The 19,115-nt window shown below is 57.4% G+C and overlaps 2 long non-coding RNA genes across 2 annotated transcripts; both read right to left on the bottom strand.

Annotated features, from left to right (window-relative positions):
- Positions 1-3,111: 3,111 nt before the first annotated feature.
- LOC135330067 (uncharacterized) lies at positions 3,112-4,349 on the bottom strand. Its single transcript, XR_010391825.1, has 3 exons — positions 4,284-4,349; positions 3,572-3,733; positions 3,112-3,184 (listed from the first exon to the last, which is right to left on the bottom strand). It is a non-coding gene; the product is annotated as an uncharacterized LOC135330067 (long non-coding RNA).
- A 6,621-nt stretch (positions 4,350-10,970) lies between these two features.
- LOC135330082 (uncharacterized) lies at positions 10,971-13,134 on the bottom strand. Its single transcript, XR_010391841.1, has 2 exons — positions 12,299-13,134; positions 10,971-11,887 (listed from the first exon to the last, which is right to left on the bottom strand). It is a non-coding gene; the product is annotated as an uncharacterized LOC135330082 (long non-coding RNA).
- Positions 13,135-19,115: the final 5,981 nt, after the last annotated feature.

Genomic DNA, 19,115 nt, shown 5'->3' with positions numbered 1-19,115 from the left:
CAGGGGGGAGCATGCCATCCCAAAAGCGTGAACCCCCCGCAGAGCATCCCAGCGTGTCCGTCCTCCCAGTACTGCAGCACCTCTCACCTGACCCTGGTTGGGGAGGTATAGTGGGGCTTCCCTCAGCTGCTCTGCACCCCAGGACCACGGCTTGGCCCCAGCTCTGCAGCTGTGCCTGTACCGGGAGGACGATGCTGCCGGGCTGGGATGCATCCTGCCATCCCACAGTACCCCAACAGGATGAGAAGAGCAGATGTGGTTGTTAAAGAATAGCGAACTGAAACTGTCTAGAGGTAGCCGCTTAGCACAACTTCTATAAGACTTGCTTAGCATGAGTAGCTAAATTTGCTGAAGCCTTAGGCTGCACTTAGATAAAATAATGAACTTTTACTTAGTCCAGTAAGAAAAGGGCCTCAGAGCTGGTTCAAGCTAGGAAGATAAGGAAGTTACAAGCAGTCTGCATTCCTGCCTCTCACACTCCGAAAGGGAGGGTGTCTGCAGGAATGTATCTCACACCCCGAAAGGGAGGGTGTCAAGGCTTTGAAAGAAGACCAGCGCAGGGCATTAGGACCTTGAGGGACAAAGCCTCAGCTCACTGCTGGGGCAGTGTTAATTGTTATGATTTAGAATCACGTCCTCCTCAGGACCTTAAGACACAACAGTAAGACCCAACAAAAACAGAGGTACAACCGTCATCAGAGACCGCAAAAAACAAAAATAAGGAGAAAAACAGCTTACCTCAGAATGACGATGAGACCCAATGAGGAGCAGGAGACCCCAGGCCAAAAAATTACTATTGGTCTAACTATCGCGTGAGGGGTGGGAAATGTAAGTTGAAAACACTGTAATTGCCCAGGATTTGTTTATGTTAGGGTCCCTCTTAGGAGGCACCCAGCTCGAGCTGTAATTATGGCACGCGCGTGATTAAAATTTAATTTGTTTTGATTTGGCTCTGAACTTTACTTGCGGGAACCTAGGGTCGAGCCCTGTTATGGTGGCCGACAAGCCTAATTTCCATAACAGTGGTGACAGTAACCAGGGCCAGCTGACACTTTGGCAGTTGCCAGCAAGCCCATAGCGACGAGGCAGGTCACGGGCAAGCCAGGAAATCAGGTGGGCAAGGCAAGGGCAGAATCAGCAAGGTCGGGCACAGGCCCCCTGTGGCGTAGCTCAGGCAAGGTCCGTGGGGAAGGGTCAGAGATTAAATGAGGCTCCGGAGCCTGTGGGCGCAGGATGTGTTGGTGGAGACACCCCGGAGGCATCCCGCAGCTTTTTCTCATTTGGGTGCTTTGAGAATAAAGCCCTTCCACCAGGAAGCTAGAGGAGTGAACTAAGTATGGGGCAGGGGGCAGTGATGGTGAGGCAGGAAAGGCTCAGGATAAAGAGAAGAAAGTCTTCTGAACCCTATCAGTGGGTACCCCTAAACCATGTCAGAGCATGACAGCTGCTATCTTCTGAGATGTAGGGGGATGCTGATGTCATACCTGCAAAAATCTTCTGCTCTCTTTCAAGTCAGAGTCATTGTCTTCTTCAGAGGCTCCTGAAGAGAGGGATGTTCTTGTCTCAGGACAGAGACACAGCTGTCTAGAAGAATCCTCTGTACTGCCTTCTGCAAGAAGAAACAACCAGCCACCAATGAGTAACTTCTAAGCCTGCAGTTCTACCTTGGCAAGAGGGTATAGAAAGCTAAGCGAGACATCATCCCTCAGCTAGAAAGTCTTCCTGTTGTGAGTATGACTGATGCTCATCACTTGCTTAGAGAGACATTACCCTTTGGAAACCTCCTCTGTCTGCTGTTTAATCTTGTCGTGAACTCTGGTCAGCACACAGGCTCCAGCCCTCCCCACTGTTTCCCCTCAGGTGCTGTGACGGGGGCCAGCAAAGCAGCCATGGCTCTGTTAGGCTAGAGCTCTTCTCTTGGAGCCTCCTGTAAAAGACTTCTGAACTAGAGGAAAAGGGAGGTTTGAGAAGGAAGGAGAGCACTGCCTGCAGTCCTGGGAGGGAAGACAGAGGCTTCGGGCACTGCAGTCCAGACGTGTATATACCTTGGTTTTCAGTGTCTTGGTCCTCCTGCGATGGCTCACTCAAGCTGTCTTCAGGACTCTGAAGTTCCTGACGAGCAGGCTCTTGGGAGCTCAGCAGCTTGCTGCTGGACAGAGTTTCTTCTTCCTGAAGAGTTAAGAAATGCATTAAAGAATAAGCTTCACGACACAACAAAAACAGGCAGGAATTGTGATTCAGCCCCCAAATTTCTTCATCTTCAGGATTAGGACATGGTGCACACTGGAACAGCTGGCTCCAAGACAAGCTGAATTCCAGACAAATAGAGAGGGCTGAAACAGAGCGCCTGCAGCTCTCTTGCCCAGACCACTCCCTGCTCAGCCACTGCCCTCGTCCCGCTCTGGGCTTCCTGGCTCCAGCGCCCCAAACAGCTTCCAGCTGCCTTTGCCAGGCTCCAAACACTGATTGCACCACTCTAGGCACAACCAGCATCTGCTCGCGCAGCAATTTGGCGGTCTTCCGTGGAACGCAAGGCTCCAGCCGGCACCTCGCTGAAGGGCCACGGTCCCGCTCCTAGCGCAAGCGTTCCTTGTCCTGTCTCTTACCTGGCCCTCACGTCCCGCTCTGCAGCTCTCCAACTCTCTCGTTGCTCCCACAGCAGCCGCTCTCGCAGGCGAGAAATGTCCATCCCCTGTGGCAGTTCGGGGCCACTCTTTAATTTTGCCAGTTGTTCTCGAAGCCTTTTCTGAAAGTTGACACCGGCTCTCAGCTCCCCTCTGCCACAACACGCTCTCACGCACCTGCGTGTGGAGGCTTCACCCTGGCCCAGAGCAGCGCTGTGCTTCAGCCACAAACCAGGGGAGAAGAGAAGGGCTTGCCTCAGCACTCCAGGCACTCGGGGATGACTTTCCTGCCTGTCCCCACCCCTGTGCCATCTCAGCTCAGACCCAGGGAGTTGTTTCTATACCAGAATGCCCAGCCCGCCAGCACAGCCCCCACTGCTTCTTCAGTTCACGCCTTGCCAAGATAAAACAAGTAAAGCCCCAACCCTCTGCACCGGGAAACATGCCTATGAACAGTGAGCTTTACTTACTTGTCCTCAACGGTACATTTTGTCCGCCTCTGTCCTGAGCGTGGCCAGATACTGCCTGTATTCACTGAACGCCCACAGAGTGCACACAACCTATGGAGAGAAATCACCCAACGCTTGTCACGCTCGCTACGCAGCCTGCCTTGCCAGCAAGAGCGCTAACACAGCGGGAGCTGCTCCCCTGCACCCCCTGCCCTGCGCAGCGGCTGGGGGCTCTGCTCCCACCCCCGCAGCGGGCAGCAGCGCTCCTCACTCCGCCGCCAGGCCACGCACCCGCTGCTCCGTCGGCGCCCAGGCAGCGCGGCACGGCCCTGGAAGAGCAGGCATGGGACTTCCCCGAGCGGGCTTTGGGCTCCTGCTGCCCCCAGGCAAAGCAGCGCAGCAGCCCCGCGCCCTCCGCCCACAAGAGGCGGCTGCAGCAAGCGCTCTGGCAACCCTGCCTCCTGGAAACTCTTCTTCTCACCCCCATAGCCAACCTACTTTGCCATCCCTGGTGACGTAACCTCCTCTCTTCAGTCTCCGCAGGTTGTCTTTGCGGTTGTAGCAGGCCTGCAAATGCGGGTCATGCAGACCGTTGTACTCGTTGCTTAGTAAGCGGCAGTGTGGATCGCCCAGACTGAAATAACCAGATGGCTGGTGAAGCTGTAAAACATATCGTCCACAGCATGAGCAGGGTAGGAGAGAGCAGGAAAGCGACAAAGACATTCCCAAGCTCCTTCAGCCCACAGGGTAGCGCTTTCAAGCCTCCGAAGTTTAGAGTACTGCCTGCAGAGCCAGTAGTCACATCTGTGGCCCTGCCGGAAGGACACCGTCCCCCAGCATCTGGACGCCTTGCTGCCGGCTGCACGCAGGGCACCAGCCACACACTTGCATGGTGCCGCAAGCCAGGCTGGCGTTGGCTCTGGCAAGCTCACGCACAGGCAGAGACCAGTGGTGGGACACGCTCTCCCGCCCTCTGGCCAGTATTGGGCCCTGCTCTTTGCAACTCCTGCCTTCTCTCAGCACCACGGAGCCCGGAGCTTGCTTTGCCCTCCCAGCCCTGTCTCATTTAAGGACTGCAGCTCCCACTCTACAGCATGTCGCCACCCTGATTTCTGTGAAAGGCTGTTTCTTTTCCAGGCTGCTCAGTGTATCTGGGCAAGCAGAGGCTGAAAAAGCAGGGACTTTTCCTACTCCTTTCTACTGCTTTTACCTTTTGCCCCAGCTTGCTCCGGTAGAAGACAGGGTTGGAGCCAGGCAGCAAAGGGAGTTTGACCCCGAGCGGCATATCCAGCAGCTCAGAACATCCTGCTCCGAGTTGCTGTCTTCTGCGCCCGGGCTGGAAAGACAGAGACGCTCATGGGCATTCGGGCCACCATCTCTAGAGCCTTCTTGCAGAGCGCTTACCGGAAATGCTCTTTAAAGAGCCCAGACAAGGAGAGTGCAAAGAGTGGCCTATTCCACAGCAGCTCTTTGCTTCATCGCCTCCTTCCCCACAGCTCCAACGCCTGTAAACCAACCCCCTGGGGTCCTTGCACAGCACCCCTCCTACCTGCTGAGCTCGAATCCAGCACGGGCAGAGAGACAGGAGCCCCTGGGAGCCTGCACTGGCATCCCTCTAGGCCTACCACTCTCACTTCCCTCCGCACTGCCCCAGGCCCCAGAGCAGCCCGCGCGGTCGCCGGCTCCCAAGCTGAGCCCTCTCCATCCGTCCAGCACGCACCTCGCCCCTCTTCTCCTCTGCACTCAGCAGTCCGTCTGCGTCTCGCAGCCCTGCAGCCAGGTAATGCTCCATGGCTCCTCTCGAGAGCCCTCCTGCAGCTGCGACCCTCCACCGGCACCTCTCGCTCTGCTGTGACCTCCTGGGTTGACAAAAAAGCCAGAGGCACCATGGCAGAGAGAGCCATTGCCCTGCAGGGCCTTGCCCACACGGCTCCATGCCGCCGGTGGCGGCGCCCGGGGCGCGGGGAGGGCATTCGTGCGGCCGCTGCGGCCCGGGCCCGCTTGGGAGCCGCCTGTGCCGCGGGACTACAGCTCCCAGCATGCCGCGGGGCGCCGCGCATGCTCCGTGGCGCTGCGCTGCTGCTGCTGCTGCTGCCGCCCCGGCCCTTCCGTTGCGTTCCGTTGCGCTCGGCGGCCCTTCCCCTCCCCCTGCCGCACGGCCGCCGGCGGCGCCGCCGAGGCCTGGGCCCCCGCACGAAGCCCCGCACCACGGCGGCACCTGCGGAATCGTGAATGAAATGCTGTCGTGGGGGTGGGCAGCTCCGAGCGAGTGGTAGGCATAACGCTGTCTGACCTCAGGCTTTGACCTCGCTTGTGATTTCACTGCTCCAAAAACTAGTGGCCTGGCAGGGCGCTTTGAATCTTCTGGAGCAGAAGACGCTGTCGGTGATGTTTCTTGGCCTGTCATGTGCTTGTGGAAAACCGCTCCGGAGCTTTCACAAGCTACTTAGGTGGGAGATGAAGAAAGATTTCTTTTCTGGGAGAAAAGAGTTAACCTTGTTTTGTCACAACAATCAGTTTGTCGAGGTGCAAAAGAGGGAGTGATGGGCCAGGCCATCTTCCAAGCAGGCGTTTTTACATGGTGATAGGATCAGCTCAGAGCCTTTTTTTCTCCAGGCTCAACTCCATGCCAGCTCTCTCAGCCTCTGCTCATAGGACAGATGCTCCAGTCTGTTACTCTCAGCCTCTGCTCATAGGACAGATGCTCCAATCTGTTAAGTCCTGAGATCTAGTCCCATTTAGTCTTGAAGACTTCTCTTTCCAATGAAGGGCGCACTAAAGACTTCTCACTCACTGAAGCCAGTGGAGAGATTGATTTATGTCAGTGTTCTTGGGAGTGAGTTCAAAGACAACAATTATAAATCAGACTTTCAGAAAGCATGACTTACCATGAATCCTAATATTACCATGCTAATAAAGGTAGAGAAAATAAAAAGCCTCCACTGAGCTCTCCTCCTGCCAAGCTAGGAAGTCTGGGAACAACTGACTCAAACCATTCAGCCAGGAGAGCTGGTGTTCCAGCTGAGGGTGCATAAAGACTAAGGCCTGCAGCAGGTACAAGAGATGCCTCTCAGGCCAGAGGAAGCTGTCTTCTCTGCAGGGTCTCTCCTGTGCTGCAGGAGCCTAGCGCCTTGAGCTGCTGTGCCTGCCAGGACAAGGCTTCTTCCCACCGGGCAACACCAGGGCTGCTTGCGGAGGCTCCGGTTGTACACAGAGCAGCCGCAGGCTGTGGCCCAAGGCTGTTGCAGTCCCTGGACCTCTTCTCTCCCACCTGCTTCCCCCTCTTGCTGGAGTGGCTCTGGCATCATAGCAGCAGTGGCCCTTCAGCCGCCCTTTGGAGGCAACGCTGCTGGCTCAGTGCCTGGTTGCCAGCTTTGCAGAGGCCTCTCTGTTTCACCTGTGGTGGAGCTGTGAGTGTGCTGGGGCTTGGCGAGGGCAGGTGCACTGCTAAAATGCACCAGCTACGCCAGTGCCTGCAGCTGGCCCACGCTGGCGCTGGGCTGTGGCCATGGCAGTGCTCGCAGCCCCTTTGCCCACGGCCCAGCAGTGCCTGCAAACCCTGCTGACGGTCACGCACACAGCGCTGCCGAGCTGCAGAGCAAAGCCCATGCAGAGACTTGTGTCTCCTCCCTGGCAGGAGAGGTAGGACACTGCCAACCGGCTACCAGAAATGCCATGCTGGGGAATGGCAGTGGGGGGGGTCTTCTGCCTTTCCAAGCCCTCGGGTAGGCGCCACGGAGGCTGGAGGGGGCTGAGCTGCCAGGCAAGAGACCACCATCTTAGAGCCGGGGTTGCTGCAGTCTCCCCATGCCAGCCCACCAGCCTTGCTGGGGCGATGCCTTTGCTCAGCAGGTCTGCAACAGCTTCAGGTCTCCTCTGGTCAGAGCAGCCATGTGCCCCTTCTCCCCTCTCCAGGTGGAGCAGGCCAAAGGAACCTGTGTGATGGGCAGTAGTGGATGAGCCATGGGAAGGCTGGGCTCAGCCAAGGGACATGGCACCTGCAAGGTGCCCAGCATGAGAAGAGAAGGAGCCGAAGAGGTCACCAGAGGCTCCCAGGCCACCAACAACTCACAAGTGCTCTGCTGAAGAGATGCAGACTGGGGAGCTGGGCAAAATTGGCCTTTGGGGTAATTGGGCTACCAAGGAACACGTCTCGACCATGTAAAACACACCTTCTAGAGTAAATGGGGTTGTAAGTGGAGTAGCAGAGCAGTGAAGAAAGAGCAAGGTGTTAAAGCATGCTTGCAAAGGTCTAAAAATAGGATTTGTCTCTGCTGTTATGGCCATCAGTGCTAGGGGAAGTCCAACATATGACCACCTTTCCTCACCGTGTCCCCACTGGCACCCCCAGCCTTGCCCACTCACTCATCACAACAGGGCCGTTATTGCTATGGGAAAATGGATGCTTCCAAGGGCTCCATCCCACAGTGGCTTCAGTGCTGGCCACAGAGCAACAAGGTGTGTAGCAGGGCCAGCCAGCACCAGGGGCCACTGATGCTCAGAAGAAGATGCAGGGGAGCTGAGAGGGTGCAGGAGGGCCTGTGTGATGGCTTAGAAAGGATGGCCCAAATCCATTGCAGGCCAGACCAGGCTCAGGCCAGGTTTCAGTTTTCTCTTTTCTCCAGTTTTCACTTTTTTCCCACCCTGGAAAATGGACTACTGGTGGGAAGGAGGCTGCTGTTGCCAGGCCTAGTAATGCCTGCACTGTGCACCCCCTACTCTGGGCAGAGAGAGGAAAAGAGCTGCTAGTTTCATGGTCTTCCCTGCAAATGCCGCCTTTTCCTTTTTGGGCCCTTGGGATGGATGGCCTGGCTGGCTGGGGCAAGCAAGAAGAGATGAACTGGCAGAGCTATGGCTGCATTGGCCAGGTACTTGCCCCACAGCTGGCTGGCTGGCTGGGGACAGATGGGGCCTTGGTTTCCCAAGAGCATCCAGAGGGGATCCTGGCAGAGGTGCTTGCCACACTCTTAGAGAGGACCTGGCCACTCAGAGGATCTGAGGGCAAGTGGCACAACTCCCCTGGCTGGAGAGGTGAAGGCGGTGAAATATGCTGGCGACAAGGGCCCTGCCACCTCCCAGGCCCTCTCCCAGCTGCAGAGAAGACACTGAAGGATCCAGAATGAAGCCTTCCCGATGCTCCGGGTAGCCAGTGATAGGCACAAAACCGGCACTTTACCTGCCAGCTTGCCCACAGTGTTCTGCAGCTCTGAAAGGGATCGGCTGGTGAGAGAGTGCCCGCTGTGGGCAGGCAATAGCACTGCCCATGCTGTGCTCCACCTGCCCCGGGCAGGAAGAGAACAAGAGGCCCTGGGGCCAGAGCCTGCTGGCTTTGCGACCTCCCCACAAACGCCTCCTTCTCTGTTTCAGGCTCTGGGGACCAACAGCCTGGCTGGCTGCAGCAAACCTGAACCTATGGAATGGGAGAGCTATGGCTGCAGTGGCCAAGTATTCCCCTAACTGCTGGCTGGACAGGGACAGATGGGGCCTTGGTTTTCCGAGAGCATCCAGAGGGGATTGTGGCAGAGGTGCTTGCCAGCCTCTTGGAGAGCAGCTGGCCTTGCAGAGGCCTGGGGGACAAGTGGGACAGCTCCTACAGCCGCAGGGGGGAAGGTGGAGACACGCTGCCTGGCGCCAGGGCACTGACACCTCCCAGGCCCTCTCCCAGCTGCACAGAAGCAATTGGAGGACCAGGCACACCTCAGCGAACAAATATCCACACGTGCCTTGCAACCAGTGACAGAGGTAAACTCTTCAAGGGAGTTCCTAGTGGAAACCTTTCCCAGAGCTTCTGTTTGCACAGTCTTCTGCAACCCAGGAAAAGGGACTGCTGATGGGAGAGAGCCCACTCCAGACAGACAGCACGGCCTGCGCTGTGCATCACCTGTCCCGGGCAGAGAGGCGCAAAGAGGCCCTGGGGCCAGAGCCCACTGGCTTCAGGGCTCTCCCTGCAAAGGCCTCCTTTTCTCTTGCAGGCTTTGGAGAGGGATGGCATGGCTGCCTGTGGCATCCCAGAGGCCATGGACTGGGAGAGCTACGGCTGCAGTGGCCAGGTACTGCCCCCGCAGCCAGCTGGCTGCACGGGGACAGGTGAGGGCTTGGTTTTCCAAGAGCAGCCAGCGGGGAGCCTGCCAGAGGTGTCTAGGAGCTCTCCCAGGCACGGGCGCTGGGGCATTGCCGCCCAAGGTGCTGGAGCGGCACAGCCCTCGGGGGCTTGCTGCCTGAGCCCCTCTCCCTGGCTCTGGGCTCAGGTCTGCCCGGGAAGCCTCCGGCACTCTCCCGGGCAGGGAGAGGACAAGAGGCCCTGGTGCCAGAGCCTGCTGCCTTTGTGACCTTCCCTGACAAGGCCTCCTTCTCTCTTGCAGGCTCTGGGCACCAACGGCCTGGCAGGCTGCAGCCAGCCAGAACCCCTGGACTGGGAGAGTTACGGCTGCAGCGGCCAGGTATTCCCCCTGCTGCCGGCTGGACAGGCACAGACGGGGGCTTGGCCCTTCCCCTTCCCGTTGTTCCTGGGCTGCTTTCCGAGAGCAGCCAGCGGGGCTGCTGGCAGAGGGGCCAGGCAGCTCTCCCAGCCTTGGGCGCTGGCGCAAAGCTGGACAGAGCACAGGAGCCAGAGCCAGAGGCACAGCCCTCGGCAGCTTGCCGCCTGAGCCCCTCTCCCTGGCTCTGGGCTCAGGTCTGCTCAGGAAGCCTCTGGCACTGCGCCACTGACAGCAGCTCTCCTAGGAAAGGCTCTGGGAGGAAGACAGGCCCCGGCGCCAGAGCCCACTGCCTTTGTGGCTTTCCCTGCAATCGCCTCCTTCTCTGTTTCAGGCTCTGGGGACCGGCGGGCAGGCTGCTGGTGACCAGCCCGAGCCCATGGACTGGCAGAGCTATGGCAGCACTGGCCAGGTACTCCCCCCGCAGCCAGCTGGATGGGGACTGATGGGGGCTTGGCCCTTCCTGTTCCTCCCCCTCCTCTCCTCCTGTTGCAGCCTTTGCAAAATCTTGTGGCTGTATCCCCAGAGAGTAGCACGCTTGCAAGGCGTAGCATCCAAAACGCCATTTGCAAAGTTCAGCATCTCCACGCAGAATTAAAAGCGTATGCTGAAAGGATTGTCCGTGATGCTCTTGACACCCTGAAGAAGGAGGAGGAGGGGAAGTTAGAAAAAGAAATGCATGCAAAGGCAAGCTCCTTTGAGGACTCTTCAGAAGAAAGCACGGAGGAGAGTGGGCTAGTGGAGCAGCTATTAGAGCGGTGTGGTCCCCCTCTGACTACAGTGGCTTCAGGAGTCCATTGTGGAAGGCGGGTCGCAAAACAGCCCAGCCCAAGAGATGGGAAGGAGAGCTCTCCGGGCCAGGGCTTTCTAAGGCCAGCAGAAAAGAAAATCCCCGCTAAAATATTAGACACGCCTCAACCAAGCATGAAGCTCCCACCTATCATGGTCCCCGGAATGGTCATGCCTTCAGAGGCAGAAGCACAGTCTGCAGAGGAACTGTCACCTCATCTCCTCCCCTCTGTCCTCCAAGGCTCTGCACAAGATGCTCAGAGCCCACCAGAAGGCATTCAGAAGCCCCTGTATTATCCTTCGGCACATGCATCAGGACTTTATACTCCCATGCCTAAAGAGAGGCCAGGAAGCATGCAAGAAGCCTTCCCCTCCATGGGCCAGCAGTTAACCAGACAGCCCACTCCACCACTAGCTCCAAAGCCCCCTTCCCAGAGAGGAGCCCAGCGTAGACCCGTGCATGTAAAGCTTGTGCCAGGCGAGCTGCAGCAATGGGAATCGGGAGAGACAGCATTAGCTGGGCGGCTGCTGGAGCCTGTTCTGAGGAGGTGTGTGTCTGCAGGCTCCAGTTCTTCTTCTGACACCAGTGCTGAGAACTGTCAGCAAGAAAACTACAGGAAATGGTCACCCCACAGAGAATAAAGAGTTTACTTCCAAGCGCTGTTTGTATGTCCTCGTATTCTTTTGCTGCTCTTAGGATAGACAGTTCACCACAACAGTCAGCAGCAACTACTCCAGCAGGTCAACGACACCTTATGCCTTACTAGCAAGGCAGAGGAGCAGGAGTTTCTCTTCAACCAGCTTACCTGACGGAAGGGCTCCACAGTGCGTTTGCTTGCGTGGACTGGGAAGCCCTGGGCTATCAAGGAGTATTCAGGGGAGGAGAGGGGATGGCTAGCACATGCCTTCACATCTGTGTTACTGAGCTCAGTTCACGCCCTTACAGTGTGTGTGGAGGAAAGACTGCCGTACTTTTTGTATGTCCATGACCACATGTTTGAGTATGATAAACACAATATTCACCGCTCTTGTGAGGCACTAGTGTGTCTTCTCTCCCCGTACACTTCCATCACTGTATCACTGCTTTACCCCTGAGCAAAATTACCAGTCAACCCACTGACTTCAGGCACACAAAGTTTGCTGAGATGCTGTTGATTCCAAGGTAGGAGAAAGGTAGTTGCTTCAATTAACCCCTGCGTATTTTACAGGAAAGCATATAAACTCAAGCTGTTTTCCTGTTAATGCTCTGCAAGCTCAGTCAACTTCCTCCCTACCTGCCCCCACCTTCCTTTCAGGTGCCAGTACAGCAACAGCAATGCTGCTGTTCTTTCCCATTTGCCACTCACATTGGCAGTCCTTGCACAGGAGCTTCCACACAGTTGGATACCATTCTTAAAGGAAAGACCAAGCTCAGGGTTTGGGCCTGTGTGGGGAAGGAGGAGCCCAAAAGCTTTAGGCTTTCACGAAAACTGTCTTCAGGACTCTGAAGTTCCTGACGAGCAGGCTCTTGGGAGCTCAGCAGCTTGCTGCTGGACAGAGTTTCTTCTTCCTGAAGAGTTAAGAAATGCATTAAAGAATAAGCTTCACGACACAACAAAAACAGGCAGGAATTGTGATTCAGCCCCCAAATTTCTTCATCTTCAGGATTAGGACATGGTGCACACTGGAACAGCTGGCTCCAAGACAAGCTGAATTCCTGGGGAGTGGTCTCAGCCGGAGGTGGAAATAAGTGCCCCGCAGGTCAGGAAGCCAGACCCCTCCTAATTGTTCAAGACAGAGACTCCCAGGCTGAGAAGATCCCTTCCTAGTTGCCAGGGGATTTCTCAGGAGACACTCTGACAACCCACTATGCGTCACGAGCCGAGAGAGGCTGTGTGTGCGGCAGCGCCCTCCCAGCAGTCCTGAGCGCCAATGCGCTGCCGCAAAGGAGAGCCACCACATCCACCCAGCTCCTACTCACAGGTCTCCCCTCAACAGCTGTCTGAGTAGCATCTTTTTCCTGAGATGAGGTGCTTTGGCATGTGGAACTATCCATGACCTTCGAGCTCTCCCGGGAGACCCCTGAAGTACACAGAGGTCTTCTGTTCTTCTTCCCATCAACTGAAGACTGATTGGTCTGTTCAGTTCCTACAGGGAAAAGTAAGTAAAATTCCCATTTGTGAATGTTCTCCATGGCAAAGAGTGTTGGCCACCGGGCTAAGTAAGAGTTTCCTGCTCTGAGAGCACAAATGGAAGAGCCCATGAACAACGTTCACAAGAGGGTCTGCCTGAATGAACGCCTCACAAAAGACAGAGCTGCTGCGAGTTATGCGGATTTTTATCATCAGCAAGCACGAAGGACGTGTTTCACAGCTGACAGCAGACACACTGAGTGCTATTGACATGACTGTGTAAATCTGCATGTACTGGGTAACCTGTGTTACTACCATGCATTCCTTTCTAAAGCAGTGTCTTCGCTTGAGCTGTTCCGGGTGCCTGGGTGTCTCTTCTTTCCCAGCTGCTGCTGTTCTGGCTCAGCCTGCTGGGGGAGGCATTTGATCTCTTCAAGAGCCTCAAGCTTCTCCATCCTCTGCACAATCATGGCAAGAAACCTTCAGACAAATAGAGAGGGCTGAAACAGAGCGCCTGCAGCTCTCTTGCCCAGACCACTCCCTGCTCAGCCACTGCCCTCGTCCCGCTCTGGGCTTCCTGGCTCCAGCGCCCCAAACAGCTTCCAGCTGCCTTTGCCAGGCTCCAAACACTGATTGCACCACTCTAGGCACAACCAGCATCTGCTCGCGCAGCAATTTGGCGGTCTTCCGTGGAACGCAAGGCTCCAGCCGGCACCTCGCTGAAGGGCCACGGTCCCGCTCCTAGCGCAAGCGTTCCTTGTCCTGTCTCTTACCTGGCCCTCACGTCCCGCTCTGCAGCTCTCCAACTCTCTCGTTGCTCCCACAGCAGCCGCTCTCGCAGGCGAGAAATGTCCATCCCCTGTGGCAGTTCGGGGCCACTCTTTAATTTTGCCAGTTGTTCTCGAAGCCTTTTCTGAAAGTTGACACCGGCTCTCAGCTCCCCTCTGCCACAACACGCTCTCACGCACCTGCGTGTGGAGGCTTCACCCTGGCCCAGAGCAGCGCTGTGCTTCAGCCACAAACCAGGGGAGAAGAGAAGGGCTTGCCTCAGCACTCCAGGCACTCGGGGATGACTTTCCTGCCTGTCCCCACCCCTGTGCCATCTCAGCTCAGACCCAGGGAGTTGTTTCTATACCAGAATGCCCAGCCCACCAGCACAGCCCCCACTGCTTCTTCAGTTCACGCCTTGCCGAGATAAAACAAGTAAAGCCCCAACCCTCTGCACCGGGAAACGTGCCTATGAACAGTGAGCTTTACTTACTTGTTCTCAACGGTACATTTTGTCCGCCTCTGTCCTGAGCGCGGCCAGATACTGCCTGTAGTCGTTGAACTCCCGCAGAGTGCACACGACCTGCGGTGGGACGAGGGCAGAAATCACCCAAGGCTTGTCACGCTCGCTACGCAGCCTGCCTTGCCAGCAAGAGCGCTAACGCAGCGGGAGCTGCTCCCCTGCACCCCCTGCCCTGCGCAGCGGCTGGGGGCTCTGCTCCCACCCCCGCAGCGGGCAGCAGCGCTCCTCACTCCGCCGCCAGGCCACGCACCCGCTGCTCCGTCGGCGCCCAGGCAGCGCGGCACGGCCCTGGGAGAGCAGGCGTGGGACTTCCCCGAGCGGGCTTTGGGCTCCTGCTGCCCCCAGGCAAAGCAGCGCAGCAGCCCCGCGCCCTCCGCCCACAAGAGGCGGCTGCAGCAAGCGCTCTGGCAACCCTGCCTCCTGGAAACTCTTCTTCTCACCCCCATAGCCAACCTACTTTGCCATCCCTGGTGACGTAACCTCCTCTCTTCAGTCTCCGCAGGTTGTCTTTGCGGTTGTAGCAGGCCTGCAAATGCGGGTCATGCAGACCGTTGTACTCGTTGCTTAGTAAGCGGCAGTGTGGATCGCCCAGACTGAAATAACCAGATGGCTGGTGAAGCTGTAAAACATATCGTCCACAGCATGAGCAGGGTAGGAGAGAGCAGGAAAGCGACAAAGACATTCCCAAGCTCCTTCAGCCCACAGGGTAGCGCTTTCAAGCCTCCGAAGTTTAGAGTACTGCCTGCAGAGCCAGTAGTCACATCTGTGGCCCTGCCGGAAGGACACCGTCCCCCAGCATCTGGACGCCTTGCTGCCGGCTGCACGCAGGGCACCAGCCACACACTTGCATGGTGCCGCAAGCCAGGCTGGCGTTGGCTCTGGCAAGCTCACGCACAGGCAGAGACCAGTGGTGGGACACGCTCTCCCGCCCTCTGGCCAGTATTGGGCCCTGCTCTTTGCAACTCCTGCCTTCTCTCAGCACCACGGAGCCCGGAGCTTGCTTTGCCCTCCCAGCCCTGTCTCATTTAAGGACTGCAGCTCCCACTCTACAGCATGTCGCCACCCTGATTTCTGTGAAAGGCTGTTTCTTTTCCAGGCTGCTCAGTGTATCTGGGCAAGCAGAGGCTGAAAAAGCAGGGACTTTTCCTACTCCTTTCTACTGCTTTTACCTTTTGCCCCAGCTTGCTCCGGTAGAAGACAGGGTTGGAGCCAGGCAGCAAAGGGAGTTTGACCCCAAGCGGCATATCCAGCAGCTCAGGACATCCTGCTCCGAGTTGCTGTCTTCTGTGCCCGGGCTGGAAAGACAGAGACGCTCATGGGCATTCGGGCCACCATCTCAAGAGCCTTCTTGCAGAGCGCTTACCGGAAATGCTCTTTAAAGAGCCCAGACAAGGAGAGTGCAGAGTGGCCTATTCCACAGCAGCTCTTTGCTTCATCGCCTCCTTCCCCACAGCTCCAACGCCTGTAAACCAACCCCCTGGGGTCCTTGCACAGCACCCCTCCTACCTGCTGAGCTCGAATCCAGCACGGGCAGAGAGACAGGAGCCCCTGGGAGCCTGCACTGGCATCCCTCTAGGCCTACCACTCTCACTTCCCTCCGCACTGCCCCAGGCCCCAGAGCAGCCCGCGCGGTCGCCGGCTCCCAAGCTGAGCCCTCTCCATCCGTCCAGCACGCACCTCGCCCCTCTTCTCCTCTGCACTCAGCAGTCCGTCTGCGTCTCGCAGCCCTGCAGCCAGGTAATGCTCCATGGCTCCTCTCGAGAGCCCTCCTGCAGCTGCGACCCTCCACCGGCACCTCTTGCTCTTTTGTGACCTCCTGGGTTGACAAAAAAGCCAGAGGCACCATGGCAGAGAGAGCCATTGCCCTGCAGGGCCTTGCCCACACGGCTCCATGCCGCCGGTGGCGGCGCCCGGGCCGCGGGGAGGGCATTCGTGCGGCCGCTGCGGCCCGGGCCCGCTTGGGAGCCGCCTGTGCCGCGGGACTACAGCTCCCAGCATGCCGCGGGGCGCCGCGCATGCTCCGTGGCGCTGCGCTGCTGCTGCTGCTGCTGCCGCCCCGGCCCTTCCGTTGCGTTCCGTTGCGCTCGGCGGCCCTTCCCCTCCCCCTGCCGCACGGCCGCCGGCGGCGCCGCCGAGGCCTGGGCCCCCGCACGAAGCCCCGCACCACGGCGGCACCTGCGGAATCGTGAATGAAATGCTGTCGTGGGGGTGGGCAGCTCCGAGCGAGTGGTAGGCATAACGCTGTCTGACCTCAGGCTTTGACCTCGCTTGTGATTTCACTGCTCCAAAAACTAGTGGCCTGGCAGGGCGCTTTGAATCTTCTGGAGCAGAAGACGCTGTCGGTGATGTTTCTTGGCCTGTCATGTGCTTGTGGAAAACCGCTCCGGAGCTTTCACAAGCTACTTAGGTGGGAGATGAAGAAAGATTTCTTTTCTGGGAGAAAAGAGTTAACCTTGTTTTGTCACAACAATCAGTTTGTCGAGGTGCAAAAGAGGGAGTGATGGGCCAGGCCATCTTCCAAGCAGGCGTTTTTACATGGTGATAGGATCAGCTCGGAGCCTTTTTTTCTCCAGGCTCAACTCCATGCCAGCTCTCTCAGCCTCTGCTCATAGGACAGATGCTCCAGTCTGTTACTCTCAGCCTCTGCTCATAGGACAGATGCTCCAATCTGTTAAGTCCTGAGATCTAGTCCCATTTAGTCTTGAAGACTTCTCTTTCCAATGAAGGGCGCACTAAAGACTTCTCACTCACTGAAGCCAGTGGAGAGATTGATTTATGTCAGTGTTCTTGGGAGTGAGTTCAAAGACAACAATTATAAATCAGACTTTCAGAAAGCATGACTTACCATGAATCCTAATATTACCATGCTAATAAAGGTAGAGAAAATAAAAAGCCTCCACTGAGCTCTCCTCCTGCCAAGCTAGGAAGTCTGGGAACAACTGACTCAAACCATTCAGCCAGGAGAGCTGGTGTTCCAGCTGAGGGTGCATAAAGACTAAGGCCTGCAGCAGGTACAAGAGATGCCTCTCAGGCCAGAGGAAGCTGTCTTCTCTGCAGGGTCTCTCCTGTGCTGCAGGAGCCTAGCGCCTTGAGCTGCTGTGCCTGCCAGGACAAGGCTTCTTCCCACCGGGCAACACCAGGGCTGCTTGCGGAGGCTCCGGTTGTACACAGAGCAGCCGCAGGCTGTGGCCCAAGGCTGTTGCAGTCCCTGGACCTCTTCTCTCCCACCTGCTTCCCCCTCTTGCTGGAGTGGCTCTGGCATCATAGCAGCAGTGGCCCTTCAGCCGCCCTTTGGAGGCAACGCTGCTGGCTCAGTGCCTGGTTGCCAGCTTTGCAGAGGCCTCTCTGTTTCACCTGTGGTGGAGCTGTGAGTGTGCTGGGGCTTGGCGAGGGCAGGTGCACTGCTAAAATGCACCAGCTACGCCAGTGCCTGCAGCTGGCCCACGCTGGCGCTGGGCTGTGGCCATGGCAGTGCTCGCAGCCCCTTTGCCCACGGCCCAGCAGTGCCTGCAAACCCTGCTGACGGTCACGCACACAGCGCTGCCGAGCTGCAGAGCAAAGCCCATGCAGAGACTTGTGTCTCCTCCCTGGCAGGAGAGGTAGGACACTGCCAACCGGCTACCAGAAATGCCATGCTGGGGAATGGCAGTGGGGGGGGTCTTCTGCCTTTCCAAGCCCTCGGGTAGGCGCCACGGAGGCTGGAGGGGGCTGAGCTGCCAGGCAAGAGACCACCATCTTAGAGCCGGGGTTGCTGCAGTCTCCCCATGCCAGCCCACCAGCCTTGCTGGGGCGATGCCTTTGCTCAGCAGGTCTGCAACAGCTTCAGGTCTCCTCTGGTCAGAGCAGCCATGTGCCCCTTCTCCCCTCTCCAGGTGGAGCAGGCCAAAGGAACCTGTGTGATGGGCAGTAGTGGATGAGCCATGGGAAGGCTGGGCTCAGCCAAGGGACATGGCACCTGCAAGGTGCCCAGCATGAGAAGAGAAGGAGCCGAAGAGGTCACCAGAGGCTCCCAGGCCACCAACAACTCACAAGTGCTCTGCTGAAGAGATGCAGACTGGGGAGCTGGGCAAAATTGGCCTTTGGGGTAATTGGGCTACCAAGGAACACGTCTCGACCATGTAAAACACACCTTCTAGAGTAAATGGGGTTGTAAGTGGAGTAGCAGAGCAGTGAAGAAAGAGCAAGGTGTTAAAGCATGCTTGCAAAGGTCTAAAAATAGGATTTGTCTCTGCTGTTATGGCCATCAGTGCTAGGGGAAGTCCAACATATGACCACCTTTCCTCACCGTGTCCCCACTGGCACCCCCAGCCTTGCCCACTCACTCATCACAACAGGGCCGTTATTGCTATGGGAAAATGGATGCTTCCAAGGGCTCCATCCCACAGTGGCTTCAGTGCTGGCCACAGAGCAACAAGGTGTGTAGCAGGGCCAGCCAGCACCAGGGGCCACTGATGCTCAGAAGAAGATGCAGGGGAGCTGAGAGGGTGCAGGAGGGCCTGTGTGATGGCTTAGAAAGGATGGCCCAAATCCATTGCAGGCCAGACCAGGCTCAGGCCAGGTTTCAGTTTTCTCTTTTCTCCAGTTTTCACTTTTTTCCCACCCTGGAAAATGGACTACTGGTGGGAAGGAGGCTGCTGTTGCCAGGCCTAGTAATGCCTGCACTGTGCACCCCCTACTCTGGGCAGAGAGAGGAAAAGAGCTGCTAGTTTCATGGTCTTCCCTGCAAATGCCGCCTTTTCCTTTTTGGGCCCTTGGGATGGATGGCCTGGCTGGCTGGGGCAAGCAAGAAGAGATGAACTGGCAGAGCTATGGCTGCATTGGCCAGGTACTTGCCCCACAGCTGGCTGGCTGGCTGGGGACAGATGGGGCCTTGGTTTCCCAAGAGCATCCAGAGGGGATCCTGGCAGAGGTGCTTGCCACACTCTTAGAGAGGACCTGGCCACTCAGAGGATCTGAGGGCAAGTGGCACAACTCCCCTGGCTGGAGAGGTGAAGGCGGTGAAATATGCTGGCGACAAGGGCCCTGCCACCTCCCAGGCCCTCTCCCAGCTGCAGAGAAGACACTGAAGGATCCAGAATGAAGCCTTCCCGATGCTCCGGGTAGCCAGTGATAGGCACAAAACCGGCACTTTACCTGCCGGCTTGCCCACAGTGTTCTGCAGCTCTGAAAGGGATCGGCTGGTGAGAGAGTGCCCGCTGTGGGCAGGCAATAGCACTGCCCACGCTGTGCTCCACCTGCCCCGGGCAGGAAGAGAACAAGAGGCCCTGGGGCCAGAGCCTGCTGGCTTTGCGACCTCCCCACAAACGCCTCCTTCTCTGTTTCAGGCTCTGGGGACCAACAGCCTGGCTGGCTGCAGCAAACCTGAACCTATGGAA

The sequence above is a fragment of the Dromaius novaehollandiae genome, chromosome 16 (assembly GCF_036370855.1).
Source record: "Dromaius novaehollandiae isolate bDroNov1 chromosome 16, bDroNov1.hap1, whole genome shotgun sequence".
Lineage (NCBI taxonomy): Eukaryota > Metazoa > Chordata > Aves > Casuariiformes > Dromaiidae > Dromaius > Dromaius novaehollandiae.
This window is presented reverse-complemented; position numbering and strand designations above follow the sequence as displayed.